We start from the raw sequence: 16535 nt of genomic DNA on the forward strand, positions 1-16535 counted from the left end.
TTTAGGAACAGCTGAGATAATTGTCTTACCAAACAGTGTTGAGTCTGATTTGAGAACTACATCTGATGTACACGATAAAAAAAACTTTGCTTTGATCTCTGCATCAATTCTTTAGCAGTATTAGAAAAAGGCAAACACTGTATGGAAAACCCAAGAGCAAAACATCACTCTACCCTTCACAGAAAGGATAAGTCAAGCTTATGCTTATTAAAATTGTAGTCACTGATTATACTATAGCAGCAGTGTACAGGGTCCCCGGGGGTGACTAATGATTCTTCTGTAGCCTTTTCCACTGCACTCATTTATAACAGCTTATGACAGATGGGAAAAATTGGTTGACAATAGAGGCAAGAATATATTTTACTATTGTGTGCTTAGAGCACAATCAACATGTTCTTTGTGAGCAGCTATAGAACAAAGAATCTTATTCCTGCTGTTCATAGTGTGGTCTTTTAATTGAGATTGTGATTATGCAATTTGTGTTCTTCTTTGTTAAACGTGGCACATGTGCCACAAACCTCTCCACTGCACAGTGTAGACAGGAGAACAGGCATGCGCACAAAGAGTGGAGGTCCAGCTCCCTTTCCAGTAGTATTTTGGGGTTAGAGAAAATCCTTGTATTGAGGCTTCAAAGGATGCCTGCAGGAATACAACTCTGAGAGGTCTGAAAGTGATGTATGATATACTTCTCCCTGAAAAGGCATCTGGACCAAAGGAAGGGTTGATTTCCCACACTATTCATCTGATACACCACAGCAGTACACAGACTCAGTGCAATAAGGTTAATTTGCTGTTGGAAATAATATGCCTCTTGAAGTTCACATGCATGTTAAAATAGTAATCATAAGTGGTAAGTAATCATAAGTGCACATGCATCATGCATTGATTATGTTTTACATCATTCCCTCAAAAAAAAAACCAAAAAAAAAACCAACAATACCCAGAACAGGCTAGTTTCACCTGATTTAATAGAGTAGGAATCAAAGATGTCTGATGTTATGTGACTTGCCCAATAGAAGACAAAGCAAGATAAATCCTTAAACAAATTAACTAGTTTCAAAGTAAACCATTATTTTCATTAATAAGAATTATATTTATTAAATTTTTCTGTGGTTGCATAAAATTTCTATTTTCTTTTTTTTTTTTTTTTTTGGTTTTTCGAGACAGGGTTTCTCTGTGTAGCATTGCGCCTTCACTGGAACTCACTCTGTAGCCCAGGCTGGCCTCGAACTCACAGAGATCCGCCTGCCTCTGCCTCCCAAGTGCTGAGATTAAAGGTGTGCACCACCACCACCTGGCAAATTTCTAAATATTATGAACATGATTTCTATTGCAAAATCTCTACTACATCTTATAGTTTGTCAGGATAGTCAAGAATTGACAATGTATGGTTTCTTTTCTTTGATTTGCTTTGATATGTCAAATAACACAAATCAGCTATCCCATAGTAAAAGTGGCACAGCAGACTTACTGTAGTCTTTCTGAATATTTTCCTAATAACATATAATTAAAAATAAACAAGACTTTTTATTGGTTTAGCAGAAAAGAATACTTTTTAAATGCAGAATAAATGGAAATTTTTTCAAAAGTATTTGGAATTTCTGTTATGTCCTTTTTTAATGAAATTAACTATTACTTTTGAGCCAAATTTATATAAGCTTATTTCTTTTAAAATATTTTTGCATTTATATATGTATATTCATTACAGACAACATAAATATATACATCCATTATTCTATATTCAACTTACCTATCATAAATATTAAGCATACATTCTAAGTCATTAATGAAAACATTTATTGACAGATAGAATTCATACATGCATGCATGAAAGTGAGAAAGAACGAAATCAAGAATAAAAGGCACCATTGCCCTAGCAAATCTTGCAGGCAGGACAGGTTGTAGGTTGAATATTTTGTGATTGAGTTGGTGTCCCAGTCCCACCATGGGAAGCCTAGCCTGGTTACAGAAGATGACTGCTTCAGGATCCATTACTAGGAGTCCTTGCTAGGGTAACCCTCATAAGTTCCAGGAAGTTTCCACTTCATGAGTTCTCTATTTCATGCCCTTAATGCCCACCTATTCCAATTGTCTTTCTCAGTACAATGCCTCTGTCCCTCTCCCCCTACCTGATCCTCCTTATTCCCATTCCTACCTACCCACAGTCCACACACAAAATCTATTCTATTTCTCCTTCCTAGGGAGGTCCATGCATCCCTTAGACCTCTTTGATTTATCTAAACCCTCTGGGACTATGGAATGTAGTTGATTGTCCTTTACTTAACAGCTTTTGTCCAGTTATAAGTACATGCCTTATTTGTCTTTTTGGTTCTGGACTACCTCACACAGAATGATTTTTTTCTAGTTCCATCCATTTGCCTGAAAACTTCATGATGTCATTTTTTTTCTAAAGGATAAGTAATAATCCATTGTGTAAGTGTACCACATTTTCTTTATCCATTCTTCAGTTGAGGGACATTTAGGTTATTTCCAGTTTCTGGCTACTATTAATAGAGCTGCTGTGAACGTAGTTGAGCAAGTGTCCTTGTGGTAGGATGGGATGTCTTTTGAGTATATTCCCAAGAGTGGTATAGTTGGATCTTGTGGTAGATCAATTCCTAATTTTCTGAGGAACTGCCATATTGATTTTCATAGTGGCTGTATGAATTTGCACTCCCACCAGCAATGGAGGAATGGTCCCCTGTTCCACATCCTTGTCAGCATGAGCTGTTAGTTGTGTTATGGATCTTAGGCATTCTTACAGGTACAAGGTGGAATCACAAATAAGTTTGATTTACGTTACCCTGGTGGCTAAGGACGTTAAACATTTCTTTAAGTGTGTCTCAGTTATTTGGGATTCCTCTATTGAGAATTCACTGTTTACATCTGCACTTCATTTTAAAATCAAATTATTTCATTTGTTGATTTATTGCTTCTTGAGTTCTTTATATAGTTTGGATATTAGCCCTCTTTTGAATATGGAGTTGAAGATGGAGTTGGCTATTGTATAGACAGCCATTCTGTAGGCTACCATTTTGTTTTATTAATTGTGTCCTTATTCCTAAGAAAGCTTTTCAGTTTCATGAGGTCCCATTTATTAATGATAGATCTTAGTACCTGCATAATTGTTGCTTTGTTCAGGAAGTTGTCTCCTGTGCCAATGTATTCAAAGCTATTCCCTACTTTCTCTTCTATTAGATTCATTGTGTCTGGTTGAGGTCTTTGATCTACTTGTACTTGAGTTTTGTGCAGGTTGATAAATATTGATATGTTTACATAATTTTACATGCAGATATCCCATTAGACCAGTACCATTTGTTGAAAATCCTTTCTATTTTCCGTTGTGTATTTCTGGTTTCTTTATTAAAAAAAATCAGGTATCCATAGTTTATAGAATTATATCTGGGTCTTTGATTCAATTCCATTGATCAACATGTCTGTTTTAATGTGAATACCCTTAGATTTTTATTATTATAAAAATAAATAAATTCCATGCTCTGTAGTACAGCATGAAATCAGGAATGTTGATACCTCTAGTAGTTATTTTTTATCATTCAGGATTGGTTTAGCTATCTTGGGTTTTCATTTTTCATTTGAAATTGAGTATTGTCCTTTCAAGGTCTGTAAAGAATTGTGTTAGAATTTTGATGGAGATTTCAACAAATCTCTAAGTTGCTTTTGGTGGGAATGTCTGGTTTAACTTGAAGCCCAAGCCAGTAGAAGGAGCCCATGTTGAACACTGCCTGGATGGCCAGGATCTGGAAGCTAGTTGGCTCAGGTAGAGTCAAACACAACTGATTAAAAAAAAAAAAAAAAACAGTCAGTGAAATAATTCCTAATGATATTCTGCTTTCTTCGTAGATTGGTGACTAGCCCAATTTTCATTAGAGTGGTTTCCTCCAGCAGCTGATGGGAGCAGATATGAGGACCCACAACCAAACATTAGGTGGGGCTCAGGGAACCCCATAGAAGAAGAAGAGGAAGGATTATAGAAGCTATGGGGTTGAGGACTCCAGGAGAAAAAGACCCAGAGAATAAATAAGTAGGGCTAATAGGGGCTCAAAGAGATTGAAGCATTAGTCATGGAGCCTGCAGGGGTATGTACTGTGCATACATGTTATGGTTTTAAGCTTGGGGTCTTTGTGGACTCGTAACAGTGAGAGTAAGGGTGTCTCTGACTCTTTTGCCTGCCTGTGGAACTCTTTCCCTCCTATTGGGTTGCTTCATTCAGTCATGATATGAAGGTTTGTTCCTAGTCTTATTACATCTTGTTATACTGTGTTCAGTTGATATCCTTGGAGGCCAGCTCTTTTCTGAAGGGAAATGGAGGAACAGTTGATCTTGGCACGGCAGGGAGGAAGGTAGGGGCTACTGGGAGGAGAGGAGTGAGGAGAGGCTGTGGTCAGGATGTATTTTAGTAGAAAAGAATAAAAAAGAAAGAAAACAAAATAATAAAAATGAACAATTGTCAAAATACTTCAATTAAACACTATTCAATGATCTAAATGGAAATAGACTCACTATCAATTAACGGTGTTTTTTTTCTGACATTAAAATGGGGGAAACCTGATAATTGAAACATTTGAAAATCTTAAAATATTAAAAGTTTTTCTCTAATAGAATCATGTGTGAGTGACTGATACTTTTGCTTTAGGTATAGAACATCAAGAAATAATAATATGAAAATAAAGTTAGGTTTCTCACTATTTTTAATAAAGAAGTATCTCAAATTCTGGAAAATGGAAAATATGCTTTTAGTTATTCACAATACACATTAACATAGTAAGACTTCTGAGAAGTTCTTAGTAAATACACCTATTAAAATTGTTTTCTTTATTTTTTCTATTAAATGATGACCAATTTCTATGTTGTTGTTTATGTCCATAACAAATTTTAAAAAGCATAAAATAAATTAATATAATATCCTTATATTTGAAAATGTCTCTGGAAGGATACATCAAATCTATTGTCAGATTTTTGCAAAGGGCATAATTAGGAAATATATGAAAATTTGTTGTTCTATATGAGTTTTCTAATCAGTATCATTACCAATACCATTAAAATGGTTAACTTCCCAGACATTCTTAAAAATAATTTCTAAGATTTTCTTCCATATCTCAAATTTTCATCTTTATGTTTCCTAAATTTTGCCACAAGTTTTCTAAGAAATGTATGTTATTTGGTGCATCAAATTTAGCAAGAAGAAGAAAATAAAGTATGTGTGTGTGTGTGTGTGTGTGTGTGTGTGTGTGTGTGTGTTTATTAAAGATAATTTATTAGATTGGGTTACATGATCCATGACTTAATAGTACCTAGTCCCACAATAGCTGTCTACATACTTCATAGCTAGGTGAACCAATAAGTTCTCAGCCCAACAAATGAGAAGCCTCAATACATGGAGACTGGTGATACAGAAGCAGCACAATAAAAGGCTGGAGAGGCTGCTGGGTGACAAGCAAGCTAGATAACAGCAGTAATGCACATGTCTCTCTTTTCTTTAATTTTGTTTGTTTGTTTTACATACCAATCCCAGTTTCCCCCTCCTCGCCTACTCCCAACCCTTCCCTTCCCCATCCTACCCTCACCTCCTCTCCTTAGAGAGGGTAAGGCCTCCCTTGAGGAGTCAACAAAGTCTGGCCTACTAAGTTGAGTCAGGACACACACACACACCCCACCCCCATGTCTAGGCTGAGCAAGGTATCCCATCCTCAGGAATGTGTTCCAAAAAGCCATTTCATACACCTGGGATAAATTCTAGTCGCACTGCCAGGGGCTCCCCAAACAGATCTAGCCACATAACTGTCACCCACATTCAGACAAATGCCTCTGAAGAACATAGCTTCATATATTGGTTGGTGTATTCCTTCTTCTTCTTTTCTATCCAGGCTCCCAGATCATTGCATGCTCCACCCTTATCCAAGTATGTCTTCACTCCTCAGTCTGTTTCCCACATAGTAATCATCTTCAGAAATACTTTCAGAGTTACAAAGAAAGTGTGGTTACTAATGTTCTACTCATCTTTCAATCCAACTGAGTTGTCAATCAGTATCTATCACAGAAAGTTGTTTTAAACTATCAGTCAGGATACATTTAATTGTACATTAATTTAAGCAAACATTAATTAATTATGGACACTGCAGCTATCCAATGATTTCATAAGAAGGGAAACAAGTTGTATATGTTCAAGCAGTAACAAGTCTATCATGATTGCCTTCCCCACAGTGATAATAACACACTATTGAGTGTAAAATACATCATTACTTCACAGATGTGACAATAAGATAATGGTCATAAAAATAAAGAAATGGTAATATCAAGCATCCTACTGAACGAATTATGCAGCAAACATAATTTGTAAGAACATTATGGATATGTTTTGGTTGGTGAATCAATCATGTTCTGAAATCTCCCAGCTTGTAAAAATGCAAAGCCAGTAAAGGAGCTCCCAATCACACCACTTAGATATCATCAATATTTATTTCAGTGAATTCAAGTTTATATGAGATGATAATCACATTGATTAACAAAGGATAGAAAATTTTCTAAGTGGGTTCTGTTCTTCAAGTTAATAATAATAATTTTTATTTTAAAAGAACAAATGTCCTCTAAATATGTCATTAGAAAGATTCTTTTATTTCTGCTGTTTCCTAAGTTAAGTTCTGTGACTTATTTTACTATTTAAAGTCTCAATTTCATTCTTCAGTAAAGTGGAATCAACAAGACTCTACAGTGACATTAGCGATATTTAATGAGAAGTGGTACACTGCTATGTTCACTACAGAAATCTATTACCATAACAAATAGTATGTCCCTTCTGCTAACACTTCTGGAGTATGCTGTGGATGAATGTATGAATGGTCGTTTTATTTGAAAGTGCTTTGGGATGGTCTTCTAAATTGTAATCCTGTAAGCTGTAATCAATAGAAGATAGAGGGACACTTCTTCAGTTACACAACATTATACCAAATAAAGCATTCACTGTAACAGGATTTTGGAACAATACAAAACGCTGACACAATGACCTGTTCAGAGTAGCTACTTTTGGTTGAAATAAAATAAAAACATTATCACAGTGATAAATCTTTGTTCAGATATGGAAGGCATGGAAGTGGCATCTAAATATGCAGCTATATCATCCTCAGTTTATTCTGGATAAAATACAGAGCGCACACAGGCAGTTCAACTTGGAAGTGCATTTAGTATTTTCAGATAAAGTATATTGAGTCAAGTGTTGGGGAGCAAACCTGTAACCCCAGGTCAGGATTGCTGAAGCAAGAAGATATCCTACACAACACAGCAAAATCTGATATAAAACTAAAACCACATAGTTAAAATGAATTGACATATCTGAGTCATGTTATTATCTGTACAAACAAAATAGTAAAAGCCAAGAGGAGCATAGTTGGTAAAACATGAAAATAAATTTCAGGTAATCAGTATCAAGAAAATATAACGTGAAATATTTAAATGATAAAAGGTACACTTAGGCAGTTTTGATATCTCAAGATATTACAAGTTTTTGTAAGCACAATGTAAAGGGCAGAAAACACAAGAAGAAAGAGTGCATGCAAGTACCACTGCACATGTGTCTCCACTCACAGAGAACTATCTGGGAGAGTCAGTTCTCTTCTTGCACCAAGTGGATTTGAGGGATCAAAGGATCAAACTCAGGTTCTTGGGCTTCACAGCAATCATCTGAACTTGCTTAGCCACATGAAAGTCCATCATTACTTCAAATATAGGTTGTTATTTTAAATTATGGGAATTTAAAATAATAATGATATGCAATCCAACTCTGTCAAATGAAAGTTGTAAGTTAAAGAATAAAATGAAAATAGTTTATGTTTTCAAGGAACATTGTCTTTTATACTGCTGAAAAATATATCAATTTTCGCATACTTCTGAAGTGTAGGTGTGTATGCAGTCTTCCCATGGTGTCTCTGAGGGCAGGTTCTGAAGCTTTCTACAGATATCAAACTGCATATGCTCATGTTCTTGACATGAAACAACACAGAGCCATCATATAATTAAAAGTTATTCCATACCCTTTTAATGATCTCCAGATTACTCGGAATGCTAATATAAATGCAGTGTAGGGTCGGGGATTTAGCTCAGTGGTAGAGTGCTTGCCTAGCAAGTACAAGGCCCTGGGTTCAATCCTCAGCTCAAAAAAAAAAAAATGCAGTGTATCTAGGGTTGTACTTCAGGGGAGAATCACAAAAGGACTGTACATGTTAGCATGGAGTATCTTTTTCCAATAATCTTTACTTTGTGGTTTATTGAAGCTTCAAGTGTCAGGTCCTACAGATCTTACAGCCTAAAGTCAGTACATGAACTATCACATTTTCTTCCTAGAAATTATTCTTCTGAAATCATCAAGGATATTATAAAAATTGTACAAATTTCTTGATTATGAAGTATAAAATTGGAAATATTTTTAATGTTCCATTATAAGTGTCTTAGTCAATGTTCTTTTGCTGTGAAGACATACCATGACCACAAAAACTCTTATAAATGAAAGCATTTAATGGGGCTTGCCCATAGAGGTTTTGTCCATTATCAGCATGGCAGGAAGTATGGTGGTACATAGGCAGACCTGGTGCTGGAGGAGGAGCCAAGAGTTCTACCTCTGGATCAACAAGCAGCAGTAAGAGAGAGAGACTGGGCCTGGCTTGAGCATTTGAGACCTCACAGCCCACTCACAGTGGCACATTTTCTCCAACAAGGCCACACCTCCTAATCCTTCAGGTAGTGACACTCTCTGATGACTAAGCATTTAAACATGGACCTGTGGGCCATTCTTTTTCAAACCACCACAGTAAAGGACTTGTTAAATAAATTATCATGTTTGTATGTTAAATAAATTATTGTTTTTGTTAACCTATAAAACCCATTTTTGTTGCAGCATTAAAACACCCAGCTAGAAGAGGTTGGGAAAATACAGGTATAAAAAAATGTAGCTAAATTTCATCAGTCCATACTATATGCATGTGCTGAAATGTCCTGCTGAACTCCATTCATATGTATGGTTGGTGCATGTGAATAAATATATTTTAGTTAAACTCCTTGAGTTATATAGAATATTTTCTTACAGGAGATTTTGGTTGACTTGGAAAAATGTTGATGACATGCCATTTTAGAAAAAGACCATGTTGCAAATGCAAATTATAAATTGATTTTTGCAAGAAAAATTGTATCTATATTTTCATATATAAATAAAAAATGTCTGCAAGCAACACCATAAGGTTAATTGTGAAATACTGCAGGTATTTACATTTGTTATATTTATTTTGTGTTTTAATATTATTTGAAATGAAAATAAACTTTATAACTAATTTTAAGAAACTTAGGAAAATTAATGCGTAATTTATATGCAAATTGTAACAACACAAGGAAGCCCAGAGAGTTCCCAGGTAGATTAATAGCATGACTAGCATGTCAGTATGCACTCTGCATTTTTGGTGATGACTGGGGAACCTTGTCTTGAAACTGAGGACAGAAACCATATCTAGAGGCAGCATAATTTATAGTCCATGTGTTTCAATGGATATAAAATTGATCTTTGGTTAAAAAAGCTATTGTATGCATATATGTTTTAATTTTTCATCAATTCATTGACAATGATATCTTTATTAATAAATTGAACTGCTGTTTTAGGTGATGACCTAGGAAATTCGGCCTCAAGACCTTCTCTAATTTTTATGTATGAATATGAGCCAGAGTTATTTAACACTGAGCCATTCTTTGATACTTGGATATTATTTATCTACAGACACTATAAAATCTATTATGATCACTAGACTAAAATTATGGTAATAGCAGGAAATATGAATTAAACATATAATTACTGCATTAAAGCTGAGACAATTGACATGTTATTATAGATGTGTTCTGTGACATATTGAGTGTTCAGACTCTGAGTCATTTTCATATACATAATGAAAGGATAAATTCAGAGTGCATTAAATGAGAAGCCAAGTGAATTCCAGGACAGGGTCCAAAGATATACAGAGAAACCCTGTCTCAAAAAACAAAACAATAAAACAAACAAAAAAGGTATCAAATATCAAAAATAAATTCTTCACCTTAGCATTAACTGCTTTACTCTTTTCATATGCAAACACATAGTTAATATGACATTACTTCATACAACTCTGATTGGCTACATAGTCTTGACTGTTGTGCAGAGAGAGGAACAGGAGGTGGCTCTTGTATCATATATTTTAAGTCAGTTTTTGGTATTCCATATAATTTATTTTAATTAGTTATAATAACACTAGTGTATGTGGGCCTTTACTTTATTAACATTTTCATAGTCTCATAATAATTTTAATATGTAAATTGTATTCTGCTAATTAGAGCACTAATGATGTACTTAAACATTCTGTACTCAACAGTTTCTTCTTCCTCCACTCTAGTGATTTTGCAAAATACATTCACATGTTTAACATTCCAGGGTTTAAAGTGGAATTAAGGCATTTTGTCCTCCTGTCTTCTGGAAAATAGGAAACCCAATCTCTAGCTAAGTATCCACTGGGGAGAACTTACCTGAGATAATTATGATTTTCAATCTAACATCTGTTTAAAATTTTGAGCCACAATTGCTCAAAGTATATGCATTTGATACTACTATACAACACATTTAGAAATGATGAAGGGCAGGCTAGTAATAAAATATATCAACCATTTCTAACAAAGCTACCCCAAGATCCACAGACTGAAATTCTAATGTTAGGTATGAGAAGCCCCCTTTAGTGTTCTTGATTAGGGAAAGTCCAAGAGACTCCCAGGACATAAGCTAATGGTGATGTCCTTGATGGCTTCACAGAGTTTGGAGGTATACCCCTACAGCGGACTTCAGACCATGAAACAGAAGCCCAAGCTGGATCTGACCTGAAAGTCCCCTTCCAAGAGACTAGCTTTTATGGTACCAGAGGTACCATTGAAATTTCTGAGGGGAAACAACAACAACAACAACAACAACAACAACAACAAATAACAGCCAAAAGTCCTACTTATCTACAATGCCTGTGGAGTACAATGACCGACATGGGTGCAGTAGCGGCATAAATATCATAACCAGCACTGTAATTGGATTCTGGGGGCAGTCAACAAGAGGCAAACTGTGCCTCATACTGGAAAACTAGCTAACTGGGGCCAGAAGTTTATAGATTTGGAGGAGAACCTACAACCACAATTTTACTAAATAGCATAATCTTTAACTGCATTTTGTACCCACAAGTTAGTGTAGCTATTCCCCCTCAAGAAATGTCTCTTTGCAACATAGGAAAACCATTACAGAAAACCATAGCCAATCAAAATTCAGAAAACAACTAATTGTGCCAGGTCCAGCATCAACTGATACACACATTCCTTCCTGCAGAGTAGTTCCTTAAATATGAAGGGAAACAACTCAAAATAGCTTCAGGAAACTCCTAAAACTGATCAGATTCACTAGGCTGCTCCCTGCCCGAGTAAACAATGGCTAGAGTCCTTCTCAGATAAGCAATCTGCACAAGCGACTCAGACAAGTCAAGCTTCAAAGAAGACTCAGAATGCAGACCAGGTGCTGGGAAGAAGCTGCTGAGCTCCCTGGAAGAGGTTTAGACAAACTGAGTCATGTAGAAATAACACTCTGGAAGCTGTTGAGTGAAGCGCACGCTATGCAGTGTGCTCCAGGTTCCCAGTTTTGTGAACTGTTAACCCTGCTAGGGTGGGCTTTGGTGATGCAGCTGTCTTTGAGTCATTTCTATTCCAGTAAGGAATTCTTTATTCATGTTCAAGTAAATAATCCCGGAACATCATTGATTCACCAAGTGGTATCCATACTTTGCTCTGTTGATGGCTCACATTTTTGGAGTGATTAGATGCATGTATATTATCTTACCAGCTAAAGTTTTATCACATTAAAACAATCCACACGACTCCTGTACCTGAAGCTCAGGAAACATTATGAAATAGGAGGTAGAAATAATTTTAAAGTTGGAGGAGCAGGAAGTTTGTGGTCTGCTGTGAGACAGTGTCTCATACAAATGTCAAGAAAGGTATATCCATGAAGTGTCAAGAACATGGCCACCCAAGCTAGACCTGAATAAGGACAACCAACAGACATGCTAACATGGAAGTGGGAAATCTCATGGGTCCCCAACCTGAGACAAAGAACTATAGATAAGTTAGGAATGATGAGAGTGGGAAAAATCATCTTCTTCCCCTGGAAAAAGTCCTCTAATTGGTTATCCAATACCACATCATCAGACCTGAAATTATCTATATACAAGTAATATTATAAAAACTGAACAGGTTGTATTTATATATCTGGGAGTTAGTATGTGTGTGAACATAAATTTGAGGGACAACAAGGAAGGTACATGGCAGGGGTTAGAGGAAGGAAAAGGAAGGGGAAATGATATAATTGTAAAATAATTCCCAAAACTAAAAAGTTAAATGCCTACCTATGTGATATCATTTACTTATTAATCAAGTATGCAATCATCTCAATCATTTAAATAGCGCTATAACTCAATTTTAACCTCATTGTCAAATCCTTCTCAGAGTTCCTCACAACCTCATTGTGCCATAAAACCTGGCAAGTATTCTAAGTCTCTTTGAAAAGTACTAATTCGTTAAGATATAATCAGTACCAACTTCTCACCCTTGTATTAGTCTATTTAGCAAATTTTCACTACAGTGTGTTTCTTTCTTCCCTTGCTACTTTCTTCATATCTTTTCTGGTAGAATGTAATCAAAGGTAGTGTGACTCCCATCCCTTCTCCTCCCCTCCCCTCTCTTCCCCTCCCCTTCCTATCTTTTACCTTCCCCTCCCCTCCCTTCCTTTATCTCCCTTCACCTTTGAATTTCTCATATATAGGTGTGTGTGTGTGTGTGTGTGTGTGTGTGTGTGTGTGTGTGTGTGTCTGTGTGTCTGTGTGCATTTATGGAGGCTAGATAGATATAATTGTGGAGGTGTGTGTGGATTTTTCTTATTCCTACATGGATATTACTGTCTGAGACCTACTTATACAACAGCTTCTGAATCTCCAGGATGAACTCCTCTTATTTATTTATTTATTTATTTATTTATTTATTTATTTATTTATTTATTGTTTTTTGACACAGGGTTTCTCTGTGCAGTTTTGCGCCTTTCCTAGAACTCACTTTGTAGACCAGGCTGGCCTCAAACTCATAGAGATCCACCTGGCTCTGCCTCCGGAGTGCTGGGATTAAAGGCATGCACCACCACCGCCCAGCAGGATTAACTCCTCTTTACATTTACCAATACAGAGAAAATAGAACTTCAACTTCCTAGTGGTCCCAGTGACTTTTCTCAGGGTGTACTTTTTTCCTTTTCTATTTATCTGTTTAGGTAGTTAATTTTGTTTGAGTAGTTCAGAGGCCCTTTACTGAGCTAATCAAGATCTGGTTGTATGTAAGTTTAAATAAGGTATGTCTTCAGTGCCATTTAAATTCTGGCCTGAAAAACATGCCCTGGGAGCTTTTAAGAAATGAAAACTCCCAGGGCTGAACTGGACTAACAACATTTTTAACAATATTCTCTGGTGATATAATTTTAGCCAGTGTCTCTATATGAAGCTAAAAAGGCATGGAGATAAAGGAGTTTTGTCTCACACAGATTGAAAATCAAGGAGGAATAGTTTCTCAAAGAAAACTCATGTTTATGATAGAGGACAGATAGTATGATAAACATGCAAAATACACTAATATTTTTAGCCTTTTGTATTACATATAAGTTTTGCTGTATATTGGTTACTGTATTAGGCATTTTCCAGGAAATATTTATTATTCATAGTATCCTGTAACATATTAATAATGAGGTACTTTAGACTTCAACAGATGAAATAGTGTATCCCAAATTTTTATTGGCAATGATCAAATGAAGCAATGTTATATTATTGAGTCCTAATGAGTATAATGGAGGAAAGCTGAGCAAGTGAAGGATATAGAACCTGGACAAGAACAATGAGAGGAAGTGATCCATTTAGAAAAGTGCATGAGGGTGAACTTGGAAAAGCAAAGTTTGAGAAAAGACATATACATCAGGTAGAGGACAACTCGAAAGTTCCAGATCAATGTTCCAGACAGAAAGAAAGATAATTATGAAGTTTTTGGTAGAGAGTGAGCTCGATACTTCTGAAGAGAAGCAATGACAAAATCAATGCAGTATACCACTAATGAGATATTACATGATGGTTTTCAGGTGATGATAAGAGATGTCCAATTATTATGATGGAAAATCACTGAAACCTTTTGAGTTGGAAAATGGTATTTGATTTGTTCATTAAGTGTATTATCTTGAGTGCATGCAATAGTGAACAAATGATCAATAAAAGTATCTCAGATGTTAGGAAAGGGTTAAGAGGTAACTGTAATGGTAGGTCTAAGAGAGAAGCCATAAAAGGCAGAAAATATGCCATGAACGTAAAACAATAAATACTTCTAATGTTTTGCCATGAGAAATTGGTAGATACGTGTGCCAATCAAGGAAATTTAGAGCCTAGGCAGTGAAGCAATTAGAGAGGTCAACTTTGGTCTTTGAGAGTGTAAAATGCCTAATAGGGATCACAGTGACATTGCTAGAGAAACCATTGAGCAAACTACTTTGGAGAGGTTTGGTTCAGAGATACAAGTTTGGAGAGCAAGTGAGTTGGTGTTTCAAACCACAGTACTCAGAATATTCTCATCCAGGTTCTCCATCACAGTCAGCAATATAGTCAGACAATCACGCAGATACCAAAAAGTCCTGCTACCTTGTCATTTCACCAGTGAATACAAGGCCATTACTACCCCTACAGTAGAGGAATGCAGAGCTGGAGAGGTTTATAGCCACTCTTTAATCTTTATGACTATGAGGAATGCATTTCTCTAACTCCAATGGCTTATTAATCAGACCCAGTCAAGTGTCCCAACCTAACTGGAAGACTCTCAGAATGTGAAGTTGTAGCGTCTACTGGATCCTAGTGGTTTCTATGTAGGATTTCATTTCTAAGTAGAAAAGTAAGGCTGTAGAGCAGTGGTTCTCAACTTTCCTAACGCTTATAGTGACCCCACCCATAAAATTATTTTCATTGCTACTTCATAACTGTAATTTGGTACTGTTATGAATCATAATGTAAATATTTTTTGGAGATAAAGGTCAGGTAAAGTGGTCATGACCCACAGGTTGAGAACTGCTGTAGAGGTGGAAATATCTTACCAAATTATTGACATAAGCTACAGTAATGTGCATTTCTGAAGTTATTTTAATGTAATTATGTAAGACAAAGACAAATTCAAAAGCAGGTGTTTTTTTCTTAATCTTTTTTTTCTACTCCTTATTCAATTCAATGTGAGCATTTGTGCTGTTTCTGATCTATTCTAAGGTGATATGCAAATAAATCTTCAAATGTAACATTTATTCAGAAAACCACTAATGAAACCTTTTTAGAAAAATAAATCCTGAAGTCATTACTACTCAATCATAATTCTGAAAAATGAGAGTGTGGATATTAAATAAATCATTTCAGTTAGCTTTATATACCACAAAAATGAACCCAGACCACTAAAGTTGCTATGAAATTAAAGCCAGGGAGGGTTCAGTGCTTTCTTTCTAGACTTGATAGCATCCCTTTATAATCTTGAAGGCTACGTTTTATGTAATTTTAACAACTGTAACTCTTACTACAATAGGCCATTCTTTCCCTCATCATTTTTTTCAATATGTGACATTTTTTTGAGTCTCATTATTTCAAGGCTAAATCAGGTTGGAAGTTATGGATAAAAAGATTTTAAGACAGACCTTGTCTCTTAAAAAAATCAAAACAAAACAATGATGTTTTCTTTCCAGAGACCAGTTTAAATAATCAATATTTCTTTTAAAAGGAATTGGTTTTGCTGCTGAAGTGTCATCAGAATGCTCTACAACAATATTTTTGCATTTCATTTTGAAATAAGAAAGATTCTCATGAGATAAAGGATGCACAGCTAGTGGATAATGGGCTTTGGATTGGAGTTGCTTTTGAAAGCCATGTCCTGATGATGGGGCTTGTCACAGAAACCAGGCGTCTAAGCAATTGTTGCTGACTTTACAATGGCTCACAGGCTTTGCTTCTTTGTTGGGATACAATAGTCTAAATATTAGATTTTTTTTTTTTTTTTTTTTTTTTTTTTTTTTTTTTTTTGTGTGTGTGTGTGTGTGTGTGTGTGTGTGTTAGCATCTGGTAGTCACTGACCTTAAATAAGCAAGTTAGTTATTGATATATTTACAAAATACTGTAATAAATGATTGCTATCTTGACACAGTTATTTAATAATTTCAGCAAATGCTGTTTTTAATATGAAAAATAATGAGCAAATCAAGTTACTACTGTATGGCTTATATAGAAATTCAGAGTATTATTGTTTTTGTTTCTGAAAGAAAATATCTTTCTATGACCACCAGTGAGATAGTTATTTTAATCCAAATTGTATGCTGTTATTTGAAATAAAGATATACAATTTTAAAAAATAGAACAGAATAGATGAATAGACTCCTTTCCATT

At 35.5% G+C, this 16535-nt stretch overlaps 1 protein-coding gene across 4 annotated transcripts in view; it reads left to right on the forward strand.

The window, feature by feature from the left end:
• The window catches only part of Galnt13 (polypeptide N-acetylgalactosaminyltransferase 13), a 597204-nt gene that overhangs the window by 521339 nt on the left and 59330 nt on the right, over nt 1–16535 (forward strand). The window lies entirely within an intron of this gene.

Source organism: Onychomys torridus, chromosome 4, assembly GCF_903995425.1.
Source record: "Onychomys torridus chromosome 4, mOncTor1.1, whole genome shotgun sequence".
Classification (NCBI taxonomy): domain Eukaryota; kingdom Metazoa; phylum Chordata; class Mammalia; order Rodentia; family Cricetidae; genus Onychomys; species Onychomys torridus.